Here is a 14,602-nt window from a genome sequence, read left to right on the forward strand (position 1 = left end):
GCCTGAGGGCTAGCTGGGAAAAGAGACAGAGCAAGAATGAAGTTTCCTGAGCTCACAGCTCTGCTGGAAGTAGGAGGGAGTCTGGTGGGAGAATGACCTTGCACACCTTCTGGTAAATGTGTGCAGCTGAGAAGACAGGAGCCTAAGGTAGGGAGAGAGCTGGGCAGGGGCAGCAGAGGCTCCATTTAGTGGAAACAAGAGTGGGAATAAATGGAAATGTGTGTATTAGAGGGAAGGGAAGGAGTGACAGGAGGGAGAGGGTGGAAGAAGAGAAGCATTCAGGCCCTGCTCCCATTCCCACAGTTGAGTAAGTCAAAACAGATTGTTCTGAGAGGCCATTTCAAACCACACCCTCCCCACCCAAGACAGCCTCCAGTGCCCACTTGATGCTTCCCATAGCTGGTTGCTACAGACAGTAATAGTTAGGATTCCTGAGCTACTGGGGTGACCAGGCTGGATGACATGGGCCCTCCTGCAGTGGTTCTCGAGGGGGTGCCATGTGTACCCATTTCCCAGGTAAGGCTATGGAAACTAGAGAGGAGGAATCACTGGTCCCCACATCCCACTGCTCGGTGATTTCTGGGACAGAATGCTATGGTCTGAACGTGAAATGTCTCCCACAGGCTTATGTGTTTGAACACTTGGTCCTCAGCTAGTGGTGCTGTTTTGATACATTAGGGAGCCTTTGGAAGTGAGTCACTAGTAGGTTAGCTTTGAGGGTTATACTCAGCCTGCTTCTAGCCTGTACTCTCTCTACTTTCTGATCTATCAAGATGGAAGCAAGCTACTACACAAGCTCCCACTGCCACAGACAGAGTTGTGCCACCCACTGTGCCTTTCCACCGAGGGTCCAGCATCCTGACCAGGAGGACTAGCTGCCAGGAGCTGGACTGTCTCACCTGGATGCCTGACTCTGACCACTCAGCTCTGCCCATAAGTGCAGCCAGGCCCAGGGGCATAGAGAGAAAAGCACTTGTGACACCCTACCAGAAGCAACAGGAAGGACATGTTCAGAAGCTGCTCCCCAGTAATGCGCCTTCCGCACAGCAAGATGGGAGCCCCAGGCAGGCCAGGGAAGATGGACCAGGGCATCTCTACTGAGCATCCACATCAACCAGGTATGGCAGGTATTTTCTGATGATGATTTTGTCCTAACTCCAAAACAATGCTTTGATGTGGGAGTTACTCTGTTACGCTGTTGTCAGCAGTGGGAGTTCCTTCCTTCTAACTGTATAGTATTCCACCAAGTGACTCCAGAGCTTCTTCCTTATTCTCCTACTGTGGTCATCTGAGTTGCTTCAGCTACTGCCTGTGAGGATTCACACCGCTGTGGGAATTTTCACATATGTTCTTTAAAGAGTATACACACGTGCTTCTGTGATGGAGCTGAAGGGAGAATGACTGGTCGCAGGGCACTTGCAACTAAGCTTTATAATATTAAGTCAGTTTTCCTGCTCTAACCATACAGGTATCTTTTTTTTTTTTTTTTAAGACAGTCTCCTTGTAGCCCCTGTTGGCCTGAAGTTTGCTATATAAAACAGGCTATTCTGGATCTCACAGATCCGCCTGCCTCTGCCTCCCAAATGCTGGGATTAAAGGCACATGCCACCACTCCCAGCCCCATCCAAGTGTCTTAAATACAAGCCAGTTTCACATCCTTTACCAGGGAACCTTGTTCATCTTTACCGCTGCTCAGACCATCCTTGTGAGTTCACTGGTATCTCACAGATTCATAGAATCATGAGGCAAAGTCTAATAGAGCACTAAGTACTGGGGGGCGCACTAAAACCTGAGTGGGCTGCCGACAGCTGTCAGTGTCACTCTGCTCGTTGTGACTCATATTAAAATTACCCAGCAGACTCTCCAACATGCACATGCCCAGCAAGGCACCAGTCCAGCCCTGAGCACCCACCAGACCATCTGAGCCAGGAAGACATCTATAAATGATTACTTAAAGAACAGGTCCAGTTAAGACCTATCACCTTAGGTCACATGGCCACACAGTTAATGACAGAACAGGCAGGCTCCCCAGGGCTAAGGCTCTGCCCCAACCTCTACTGCACTGTCAATCTATTTTCCTCCTCTAATCTTGCCAGACATCAATAATTGATCTTGGCACTCTTTCCTGCTGATCCTGAATAAAACAGCCCCTATCCAAGCACTGAGGGGCTAAGGGAAGACCTTACCAATTCATCACTGATGGAATTTGAGATCCAAAGTATGTATATATGTGCCTGCCAGGTACCACCACAGCCTGCTGCTCCCGCTGGTTGGTTACCTTTCGGCCCCCTGACTTCATTCTAAGCAGAGCACCCTTCTTCTACCTGGAATGATTGTCAGAGAAACAGATAAATAAGCAAACCTGGTCCATGCACCAGCTTATTAGATTCCATTCCCCAGATGTCAATCTGCAAGGTGTAAAGATCATTTTTTTCTGCCTTGGTGTAGTTTTTTTTGTTGTTGTTGTTGTTCTCCCCTCCTCCCATCTTTTACAGATAACAAACAGGCCCAGAAAAGTTTAGTGCATTGCCCAAGACCATCCAGTGAGGCTATGGTAAAGCCCAAACTTGATCTTACACCCCAACTTCTAGTCTGGGGCTGTCTCCTCACTCCATGGAGCTTCTCCCAATCAATTAGGAACCCATGGAAAAGCCAGAACCAGGTGGGTCACCTCACTCACCTCTACCCAGCCACATAGCACACTTCTTCCCCACCACACAGTAAACAGCAGAGGCTGGTTGCAGGCTGGGTTCTCCACAAAGACAAGGCCAGCTGAGCAGACCAACCTCCTTCTGCTGATCCTGGGCTATAAGAAAGAGATTTGCACTAATGCCACCGAGATTGGGAATCCAACAAACCTGAAAATTGCCCTTTTGCGAGGTGCTAATACACAAGAGGCCAGGGAAGAGGCTGTGCAGAGGTGTTTCCCAGGACTGCTGTGGGGCCTCTGTTGTCTCAGGCTTACTGTCTTTATTAAGCTTTACAGACAAGCCCAGTGCATCTGGCTGAAAATGAAATCCAAGCTATCTCATTTTCTCCCCTCAGCCAGGTCAGACACTCCTTCCTGTGCCTTCCCCCTTCATACTAGAAATCAAACAGGAAAACAAACAAAAGAATTTGAAACTTCCCCAATATCTGTAAGTCTGCCTTTCTGAGGCCAATATTGCACCTTGGGATTGGGTTACAATGGTGAGGCCTCCCTCTGGAGCAGCTGGATACTCCGATCTTAGTCTTCTATGGACTTGTGGGGCAGAGGGGAGTGCTGGCCTGCATCCACCAAGAACTAGTGAAGCAGGAGCCAGGAGAAGGTGATCGGCTTATGGGGTCTTCCTCCTGCCCCCTGGGGTGGCAGGGCAGGTCTGATGGCAATGGTGCCAAGGGCGACTGCAATGGTGGGTGAGTCCAGGCTCTGGCCAGATTGCCCTACAAGGCCTCAAATCTCAGAAGCCCGGTAACTGCTCTTGGGAGTCCCTGCTGCCACACCATGCTTAGCAGTGTCTTCACAGGCACCTGCATCACTATTATCAGGTAGGGTTTGGAGTGATGCCAGCCAGAGGGAGTAGCAGAGCTGGATTTTACCTACCATGGACCCAACTCTAACCACTGCACCACATGGCTCTTTTCACTACCCAACATCAGCAAAGAGGGTGTGTCCTAACCCTGCTGCTTCTCTCTGTTACCCTCCACATAACTGTTGGTGCTGCTCTAAGGCATAGGCTTAAGAGAGGCATACCCTCAAGAGAGGCACATGTGTGTGGCATGTACCCAGACATGCATTGTCAGTTCCTGGGGTTCATTCAGGATGGGTACTCCTGCTGACAACCTGGTAACCAACAGGAGAGGAGAGTCCATCTGCATGAGGCAGTTGGCCAGCCACCAAGAAACTGTCTTGTAAGAGCCCCTCTGTACAATCAGGGTAATTTAGGCTCAAAGGAACGATGAATAAGGCAGAGGGGACCATCAATTTACAGAGAATGGCAGAGAGCTGACCAGGTAGAACCTGGTCTGTTTACCCATCAGTGTCCTCAGCCAAGACCCCTGAGGAAGCAGCTCCAGCACCATGAGAGTTTGTAAGGCAGGAAGGGGTGGGGAGCTGGTGCTGGAGGGCCATCACATTAATTAACACCCAGTGCCAATTACCTACACAGGGTAGCATGTCCTCTAAGCCACAGCAAGTGTGAAGAAGCCCTCTGTATCCTTGGGTGGCTCTGAGGGTGGAGTATGGGAACTTCAGACTGGGGAGAAGCTTTGGTGAGCTCCCCACCTAACTGGAGACAAGGACCTGGAACATGTTGGGGGGTATGTGAGGCCAGGAAGGGCACCAGGCTGTGTGCCCAGCCCCGGCCTCAAGTCTTGTCACAAATGCAGTGCTCACAGTGGGATGAAGGGATTAATGCCCACAGGAAGCAGCCACCACCCTGTATCAACAGACCTGGGCAAACATCCCCTATGCATTAACTCTTTAGTTTGGCTCATGGTTTCAGAGCATTTTGGTCCATTATGGAAAGGAAATTATGAGGGAGACTCTCAGTTCATTGTGACTGCCGTGTGTGGCGCATCACAGGGGACCAGGAAGCAGAGAGAGCAGAAGCCAGGGGTTGTATCGCCTTCAAAGGCCCACCCCTATGTTTTTCCACCATCCCAGCCCCAACTCTTAAAGGCTCCACAGCTTCCTGAAATAGTGTCACTAGCTGGGTAACAAACGTTCTCAATAGCCTGCAGGGACATTTCATGGAACAGGCCTGGGCTTGTAGGAGTTCAAACAAACCTTTGTGGTTCCTCATATCTCCTTCCCTCTCCATGGCAATGTATGGGCCCAGTGGATCCAAGGCAAAGGAGCTGTGCTTCTGTAGAGGTGAATAGGGAGGGGCCCCAGGCCCAGTACCAGGCTAGACATCTGGTCTTAACCTTCTATTTATTTTTTAGGTGAGGAAACTGAGGCTGGAGTGGGCTAGACAACTTGCCCAAGGTGGTGCAGCTGGCCAGGGACAGCTTGACCCTGACCTCTGAGACTCAGAAACTGGGATCTGCCTCAGTTGCTCTCAGCCCCTGCTGGATCACAGGAGAACATTCCAGAATCTTTCAGAGCACTTCTTTCTAGCAGGTACATCGTGAGAATCCATACATTGCTTACCTTCACACACATATGAACACATACATACAACTTTGACTATATCTTTATCACTACTTCTATTTTTTTCCAAAAAGATCTTTCACCAAGGTCTTTTTTTCTACACACACACACTTACTTCAAACAGGTTTGAATAGATCTTTATGAGTGGTTGGGCTATTTAGAAACAAAATTTGCCCATTATTTAAATTTAATTACATAGCAACCACTTTTTTAAAAAGAATATTTTTATTTGAGTTCATCGTGTGGTAAATCAACAGACACTTGCATTCTTCAAACTACTTTAAAAAGGAAGAATTATCAAATAAAAGGGAGGAAACGTTATACATATCATCCCAGCTATGGAAAAGCATGCCGGGAGTGTCCTCTTTCCCTCTTAATTTATTTAGACAACACTCTGCTTCCATCAACAACCCTGCAGGGCTTCCTGAGTGCTTTCCTCCAGGGGATACAAGGCTTCAGAGGGATTCTGGTCCCTATTCAGACTCTAAGGAGAGACCCAGGGGTTCCTGGAAGGAGACCTGAGACCCACAAGCCTTCACTTCCTCCAAGAAGAATGAGATATCAGAAGCTCTAGTGGGACTGGGGAAATGACAGTCAATAAAGTGTTCATTATACAAACATGAGGACTTGAGTTCAGATCCCCAGCACCCACATGAAAAACTGAAAGTGGCATGTGTCTGTACTCTAGCTGTTGTTGGGGGAGTAGATGTTATAGGAACCCTGGAGCTCACCAGCCAGTCAGTCCAGTCCAATCTGTGAACATATGTTCAATAAGAGATCCTGACTCAAAAAATAAGGGGATGGATCCTGGAAAGATGGCTGAGTGGTTAAGAGCACTGGCTGCTCTTGCAGAGGACCAAGGTTCAGTTCCCTAGTACCACCATGGCAGGTAACAACCATTCTAAGAGATCCAACGCCTTCTTTTGACCTCTGTAGGTACTGCATACATATGGTACACCTACATACATGCAAGCAAAACACTCATACACATAAAATAAAATAAGGTGGAGACCTCTGGCCCCCATATGCACATGCACACACATGCATCTGAACATGTGTGTGTATGCACACAGAGAGACACACACAGAGGAAGAAACCCACAGGGATAAAAGAGTTTGTCAGTACCAAACAGGATGTTGTCCAAGGCTTAGAGGACTCCCAGTCCAGTGCTCTCTATAATGACAGATGCAGGACAGTGGCAGGTAGCAGCTTGCAGGTAACTTTAGGCTGCATCTAATTTCATTCATCTTGTAATGATTTTGCATTCTTGTTCCTGAGCTTTCTGGGGTCCCTGGGCTCTGTGCTTGGACCCCAAGATGCCATGGGACCTTAGAAAAGGAGAGAAGGCAGCTAAACCCCCATGAAGCTTAGCCTGTGCCTCTGCTCTGACCCCTCAGCAGCATGGAGCAACCTCCACCTGGCTGGGCCTCATGTTGCAGGACAAGTAGGTGGAACCTCAGAGGCCACCTCTTATCTTGGCTCAGTAGCTTGCCTTATGGCCTAGAGGCCCTGGTGGGTACTCAAGGGAAGGGATGCCAGAGAGAGCAGCACTGTCCAGCAACCCCCCCCACCAGGGGTTTTGGCTGGACCACAGAGGGATGGGAGAGGCTCACTAGCCTACTGCTGGGGCAAATCTTTGTGATAGATGTTGTTGCTGTCTGTCCACTGCACAGATGGCCATAGGCATTCATTCCCTGCTGAGGGACTGAGATGTCACACCAATGTCACCAAGCAGCCAGCCTGCTTAGACTTCTGCCCCTTGTGGTTTCCTGGAATGACTTAGCTGTGTTCCATACAGGTGTTTGCAGAGTCCCTAGGGGACAGGGTCCCAGCTGTTCTCAGAGGGCAACTCTCTTCTTTCCTCAGCATAAAGTATTGGCTCTCAAATCCTTTCCTGAAGGGTTGGAGGTGGCCCTGCTGCTGTTAACGCCCAACTAAAGCAAGACAGGTGGGGTAACAGAACCAGTGAGTGAAAGCCAGGGGCTGGGAGTGAGCAGCATTCAGGGGCTACAGGTTAAGGGATTTGGTAAAGGTCGTGGCTGCCAGGCTGGCTGGGGATTTGAAACCAGGCAGTTGTGCTCAGAATTGGGGTGCCTAACCCCATGGCAGTTTGCATCCTCTGCACTTCGCTCAGGGCTCTGAGCATCCCTTGCCTGGGTTCCTTACATCCAGCCCATAGTCATTCCATGTGGAGTCCACAGGGGGCATTCTATTTGGGCTAGAGCCCAAGCCTCATTCCCATGGGATGCCCATTAAACCCTCATGGAGCCACTAGCCATGTGTGCGGGCCTGCCTGGCTGGCAAGAGCCTTGAATGTCAGGAAGCAGGTGGCCGGGCCTGCTCCCCAGGAAGCTGCATACACTTGGCCAGCCCATGAGCAATCTGTCCCAGCAGAAGAGATGGCCATGCGAGGGTGGGGTAGGTGGCAGGGAGCCTCTCCTGGCAGTATCTCCTGGGCCCAGGACCTGTGAGAGTGGTGGTTAACTCCAAATCCATCTCCCATTCCAAACGAAAGTCTTGTTAGTTCAACAGGTGAGCCCAGCCCTGAGACCACAGGTGACAAGAGCTGGAGCTCTGCAAGAGTCAGTGTCTGCCTCTGTGTTGGACAGAACATCTAGCTGTTCCCCAGGAGACAACGGCCTACCCTCTTACTCTGGCCCAAGGCCTCACACTCGGTGGTTCACACTGAGAATATTTAAAACTAACTTCTCTCTTCACACCCCTGCCCTTCTTCCTGGGCTTCCAGAGGGTTCCAGCACCCTCCCTTCCCAATTCCCCAGCCCCTTAGAGATGAACACAAAAGCTTTACCTCACTAGGGAATAGGAGAAGACAGGAGCGGAAGTGTATGCTAGGAGGAACTGGAGAAGGTTCTGGAACAAGTTCTCAAGGAGTAAGTTTCAGCAAGCCAAAGGAGGTCACAGAATACTGGGTTGAAGGTCAAGAGTTAGCTAAGCGTCCTTGCCATGTGCCTCTTGTCAGTGCCTTGGATCCCACCACCCTGCAGTGTGTCAGGATCCAGGCAATTATCTAGAAGTAACATTCCCATGTACAGACCATGGTCTAAGAAAGTAACTCCCACCAGGGATGGTTAGGGACAAGCCTGGGGTCCAAAGACAAGAAGGTTTGAATGCTCATCTCAGTGTTCTGCTGACAACACAAATGCAGAGCTGGTACTTCCTTATGGTCACAGCCTCCCTTGTGGCTGGTTAGAACCAGATGACAGATCTGGCCAATGTACCAGAGCAGAATTAGAGAATTAGTAGGTATCACTTCTTTGCTGAAGCATGGAGGGCCCCGGTGGCTTTCCCACCTCCCCCTGTCCCTCCTGCAGTAACTTCAGTGCTTCGCACATGCTGCAGAAGGGCAGCCACAGAGACACCAGGGTCACCATCTCCAAGGACTGTATGGAGCAGAGACCCAGGCCAGGTGTACAAGCATAGTCCTTGTGATGTCCAGCCACTGAGGTTTGAGGTCATATGCTGCCAGAGCTAGTGCCACTCAGCTTAACTGGATCACCCACACTACCACTCCAATTTTCACAAATAAGGAATGGGAGGCCACACCTCAGCAAGATAACTCCAGACTTGGGTAGGCAGCATACTTCTTCCTCTTATAGATTTTTGTTCTTCCTCTCCTGTGAGCAACCATGTCACCAAACCTCTTATCCCTGCCTGTCCCCAGATGTCTGAGTGATGGACACAGGGTAAAAGCAGGGACTCTCAGAAGATGTCCTGTGCTGGAACATTTTTCTGAACCTTACTTTCCCACCTATAAAATGGGGCAGTAACTAAACCCTCAGTGGAAAGAGTTGAAGATGGAGTATGATCTAGGCCCTGCTACAGAGGAATAATCTCACAGGGTCTGCCCCAGGCAGACCACCATCAAGATAGCCTACCATGGAAGGAGAGGCACAAGTGCAGCCTGGCCTGTCTTCTCTGAGCAGGACAGCAGACACAGCCCCACGTCGTAAACCTCAGACCTGACCCAGCCCACATCCAAAGGTAGCAGAGGGAAGCAGGGTCAGGTAGACAAAATGCAACCCACAGAGCGCCAGGGTATTCATCCCAAAGTCCAAAGTATCTTGGAGGAAGAGCCCATGACTGGGGTGACTTCAGGAGCTGTTTATCAGCTTAAGCTTTTCATCAGTGCAGGCGTTCTCCAGTTAGAATGGGAAGCGGAGTGTGGAGTGGAAAGGAATGGCTGACATCACAGCAGGGACAAGGCTACCTTGAGACTAATGACATGACCCAGGAAATATTTTGCCCCACTGGGGCTGAGAAAGGAAGAAAAGAACAGGAAAACTGATTTGTTCACCTTGTCTTTTACCCCTAAAGTAGACTGTCACACTCTGAAAGAATTAGTTGGTTCTTCCAGTAACTGTTGTTATTTCACAGTTACAATGCTAAGGATGGAAATAACAGTGTTTATTGAGCACTTACTATGTGCTTGGTACTGTGCTATTTCACAAAGATTACCTCACTGATGGCTCACAACAGTTTGAGAGGTAATATTGCCAGTTCTGTTTTACAGACCAGGAAACAGAGACACTAAAAGTTGAGTGACTTAAGGGCACATAATTGACAAGCAGGGTAGACAGCATGAACTCAAGCAGGTACTCTAACCACCATGCAGGGATTCTTCTAAGCAAATAGAGAACCTGAAGCTCAGAGAGGAGAAGTGACTTGTCAATTTGAGGTTACACTGCCCCATCTGTACCACATCAAGCCCCCTAATTCTAGGTTCTGTGGCCTTTCCACTCCACCCTGTCATTTCTCTGGGTGTAGGCACATACTCATGACTTGTCAACCTGTTTTCTGCTTATCTCCAAAATGTTCACTCATGAACTGAGCAGTCTTGGGTGGAGACATGGACATTGAATGGGAAGATAATCAGGGCCCCACTGAAAACCCAGCTATGACAGCTGTAGACCTAGGACCCACCATCTCACTCTGCCTCTCTTTGTAAAAAGCACTTGATGATCCTCCCCACTCTATCTGATGGATGCTGATGCTGGTCCAAGGTGCCAGCCCTGGTGGCAGGAGCCCAGGTTGGCACGTTTGCCTGATGGCATCAGGTTGAGAGATGCTGATCAGTTGGCATCATCTGCTCCCTGGGACCAAGTGCTGGGTTCGGAGCTCCCCTTCTGTGGGTCCCAGCTGAGCTTGACAAATGTTCCTGATTTCCATTCTCCATGGCTGATGAGATGGGCCAAAAGAGGGGCTCTCTGGAAAGGGGAAGTCACTAAACTGTCTTGTCCAGCCATGGGAATTGGGAGCTACAGACCCCCAGAGAGAGACACCACTACTAGATGCTGTGGCATTCCAGGTAGGAACCAGTCATGTTGCCCTCTCTGTCCCAACTGCTGGACATTGGGTCCACTCACACAGAATAGCTACAGAAGCTTTGTATGAACCCACTAGACTCCTGTACCAGGTGGGCAAACAGTCTGGAGAGACATCATCAGCTGGACCAGAGGCAGAACCCAGCATGGCTGGCCCAGAACCCCAAAAGGCTCTGCTCTCCTGGATTTAAGTCTTGAGCACCCCCCCCCATCTCTAGGGACATTTACAGTCAGGGAAGCGGGGTCACATGGGAAGTGACTCACCCAAGGACTACACTGATAAACTGACTGGTTGGATTTCAAACCTGCTTTTCCTCTTCTGAAGGCCCCCTTCCACAAATCCCCATAATCCCTTGTCTCTAGATCCAAACCTGCCCAGCTCCCGCTCTGTAATCGATCCCCAGAGCACTGAAACTTCATTCAGTAACCTGGGAGCTATTTCCAGGCTGCTGTGGAAGTTATAAAAGGTGGGGAAGCCCTTCCTAGAATCAACACACAGTCCCCACACCCCCCAAGACCAGTTAAAGGTCTGCTTCTATCAAGCACCCTGGACCTTCAATGATTGACTGGCAGTTTGGACTTAAGAGACAGAGAAAACAAGGAAAATGGCCCAGGTCTAGAAATCATTCTTCCTAGATTCTGAGACACAGAAGACAGCATTTGGGTGCCCCTCTGCTCTCTTCAGTGTGTGTGAGTTGCGTGGGGGGAAGTATGGGACAGAAAGGAGGGACAGCACCCAGAGCTGGCAGCCTAGGATTGGGGTAGGCTCACACCCAGGTTCCTAGGGCCAGGCTGTCTCAGCAGGCTTCCTTCATAGAAAAACAAATCACTAAAACCAAAACAAACCCAAACACTCCTTTTGTTTTCTGGCCCCCTGGAATGTCTTAAAGACAAATCCAGGGACAAGGACTTCTCCACCCTTTCCTCTGTCTCTGCTCCAACTCTTTCATTCAAAACAGAAGCCAGGCTGATCTCTCTGATGGAAACTCCATCCTGGAGGAGAACACTACCTACATCTGACAAACACACTTGGCCTCTTCACTGAGGGTAGGAGACCCTATCTGTCTTTCAGGGACTCAGGGACCAATTCCATTTCCACAGGCTTCCATGGAGACTCTAGGGGAGGGGTTATCAGATGATGAACCACATTTCTAGTAGAGGCTTATGAAAACTTCCAGGCACTGTGAGGCCACTGAAACTCTCTGATTAGCTCATCTGTAATGGGGGTGGGGGTGGGGGAGTATTAATTAGAGAGAAAGATGAGGCACCAGGCCCTCCAGAGTCCCTTCAAGGAAACCAGCCCCCCACACAACAAAGGTGACACTTTTCACAGAGGCCTGCAGTGAGTGAGCAGTCACTTCCCACAGATCCAACTCACAAGAGGTGCAGAAGAGAACACAGGGAGGCAGAGCAAGTTTCCACCAGTACTTGGGACATGAAGTGATGAATGCCCAGGACCTCAGACCCAGAAGGTTGGGTACTCTCCATGGCTGGGGCTGTAGAAAGTTCTAAGGAGCCCTGTTGCCCCACCGTATACCCCCAGTGTGCCTGTGCCCAGAGAGAGTATGGATGTGAGTAGAGATACCCTTAACTGGCCATCCCACCCACCACATAGATCTGGCTAGGACAGCGGACATGAATGCCACTTTTATAAAAAGGATGCACTCCACAGCTTGGGTTTCAGTAAGTTCAAGATACCCCCTCCCCATAATACTCCATCCCACGTCTCCATGCCAACTCTCTGTTCATTTCTTTCGTTTTTGTTTTCCTGGGGATGAATTTTTCACTCACCCTTACAAGCTCCCCAAGAAAAATCACTTCACGAGGGCTGATCCTTTTGGTCGTCGCCAACACCCCAGCCTCATGTTGGGCCCCCTACCGGGTTCGCTGGGGTGCTGTGAGCTGGGGCGCTCCTGGGAACACACCCGACGCGGGTGTGTGGTTCCTGGGCCCGGAATTTGGGGTCTGTCTCTGCGAAGCGCCAGGGCTGATCTGCGAGGCTGAGCCGGCCGGGGAAGGGCTCCCTCTGGCGGGGCCACTCTTCCAGCGCAGCAGGACCGGAGCCGGCGCGCGCCCACCGCGGCCCGCCACGCTTGGGAACCCGCGGCCACCACACCCCACACCCGGCAGCTTAAAGCTGGGGACCCGCCTGGAAGCCGCTCGAGTCCCCGCATCCCCGAAGTCACACACCTTCCCGCGCAGGGAATGAGAACCCGGGAGCCAGCGCAGAGGGAGACGCGCCCGCCCGGCCCAACACCCGGGTCCCCGAAGGCGACGCGCATCGCTGTCCTGCCCAGCCTGCGACCTGCCATGCCCGGATCCCGCTCCGAGTCCCCCACTGGCGACCTATCCTCGTTCAAGGTGGCTGAATGCACCTTCCTTCCGCACACAGCCGGGGCCGACACCCCTCGACCCCAGAGTCCCACCTGCCGCCCGTCTGTGGCCGGGGATCGCAGGGCGCCGGGCAGCTGCACCTGACCCGTGCGAAGTCCGCCGCCCCGGGCGCGCTTGGGGGTGCACGCGGTGGCGCTGTCCCCTTCCCTGGGCGAGTCTCGGCAGAACTTGGTGGCCGCTTCCCCGAGCGTCCTGGGACCCACGATGATCTGCGATCTCCCTGGGAGCGCGCGGTTTCCCCGCGCCGGGGCGTACAGAGTGCTGTGGCCGAGCCCTACCTGCAGCAACACGGCCGCGGAGAAAGTTTCCCTGGACACACAGCTCTCTCGCAACTTGCGGGACCTGCGGCGCCGGGCGACAAGGCTACGAGGCGACGAGGCGGCAAAGCTGTGAGGCGGTGGCGACGCCCGCTGGGGGGGGGGGGGGGGGGGGGGGGGGGGCCGCCCGGGGGGGGGGGGGGGGGGCCAGGGCCGGAGGACTCCGGGATCGCCGCGCAGCGTCTGCCCGAAGCTTGCAGCCCGCGAGACGCCCGCGGCAGCTGCAGCCGCTCGCCAGCCACCGCCGCCGGCCACACCTCCCGCCACCCCCGGCCCGCCCTCCTACTCCCTCCGCCCCAGCCTCCGCCCCTCGGTCTCGGGTCGCTGCCGCCGCCGTGGAGCCGGGCGTCTCGGCCCGGGAACTGGCCATTGCCCCCTCAGGGCCGCAGAGGACACCACGGCCACCACGGGGTTCCTACCCTGTCCCTTGCACCGCCCACCCCCTGCCCATGTTCTCTGTGTCTGAATTTAGAAGACTGCTGGAGGGAGGTGAGGGTGACAGTGTGGGATTTTCCCCAGGGATGTCGCTTCTTGTCATCCCCCACTAGCAGGGGAACACCTGTTGGGAGCCTGAGGAGCAAGCCCCACTGAGGTTTATTACTGGTGATCACAGGGCCCTGCCCCAGTGTCACCTCCCACATCCCATTGCTAGGGACCAGACTAAGACTTTCGCCTTACTTCCTCCTGGGTCCTGGTACAGGGCTTCATCTAGACAGCTAACCTGTTACACTGTCGCCCAGACAAGATCTATAAGCAAAGCACCTCAGAGCCCAAGAGAGAGAGACTCAAACTGCCTCTGCAGGAGCAAGACCCAGTGAGCCACTGATTCTCATCAAGGACTGACAGGAAGGATGCTAAGCAGGCCTTGGATGGAAGGTTGGTGAGGTCAGGGCACGGTTCAGAGTTTCAGGGACAGGAAGACTTGGCCTTTCTGGGCGACATTCCAAGAAATAGAGTGTCCTTCTAAGGTCTTGGGACTGGTCCTTTGAACCACTTCACAGAATCAGCAGAGATAGAGGAGGGGCTGCCAGAGTGACAGAAGCCAGGATAACAGTCTAGACTGCTCTTCAATGAGCAGGCATGGAATTCTGTTAATGTATAGGCAAGGGTCCACAGGCAACCCTCCATCCAACCTCCCAAGCAAGACCAAGAGGAGGCGGGGCCCTTTGTGATCCCCCACAGTCCCTGAACCCAGGGCTACTACTTACTATAAGAAGCAGACTGCAGGGGAGGGAAGGGTCCTTGGATGAGAGGCAGCACAGAAATTAAGGGAAGCAGCCAGCCTGGAGTTTGGCCTCCGTCTTGGGAGGGAGGTGGAGGCTACTAGGGTGTGCTGGATGACTTTAGTCATCAATTTGACACCTGGGTTGAGGGAGCCTCAGTTGGGGAATTGCCTCCATTGGACTGGCCTGTGG

The 14,602-nt window shown here is 52.2% G+C and overlaps 1 protein-coding gene across 5 annotated transcripts in view; it reads right to left on the reverse strand.

Moving 5' to 3' along the window:
• Positions 1-13,266, reverse strand: part of Tspan18 (tetraspanin 18) — a 138,003-nt gene extending 124,737 nt beyond the window's left edge. For 2 of the 5 annotated variants that reach the window (XM_017794855.2, XM_017794856.2), the window contains exon 1: positions 13,149-13,264. The gene's annotated coding sequence lies outside the window, so the exon portion shown is untranslated. Of the gene's footprint in view, positions 1-12,267; positions 12,444-12,902; positions 12,922-13,148 lie in introns of those variants that run through there. The other 3 variants (XM_017794858.2, XM_017794857.2, XM_029557148.1) reach the window with 3 other exon arrangements.
• Between the last annotated feature and the right edge of the window lie 1,336 nt (positions 13,267-14,602).

This window comes from Nannospalax galili, unplaced genomic scaffold, assembly GCF_000622305.1.
Source record: "Nannospalax galili isolate Female #2095 unplaced genomic scaffold, S.galili_v1.0 scaffold1287, whole genome shotgun sequence".
Taxonomy (NCBI): domain Eukaryota; kingdom Metazoa; phylum Chordata; class Mammalia; order Rodentia; family Spalacidae; genus Nannospalax; species Nannospalax galili.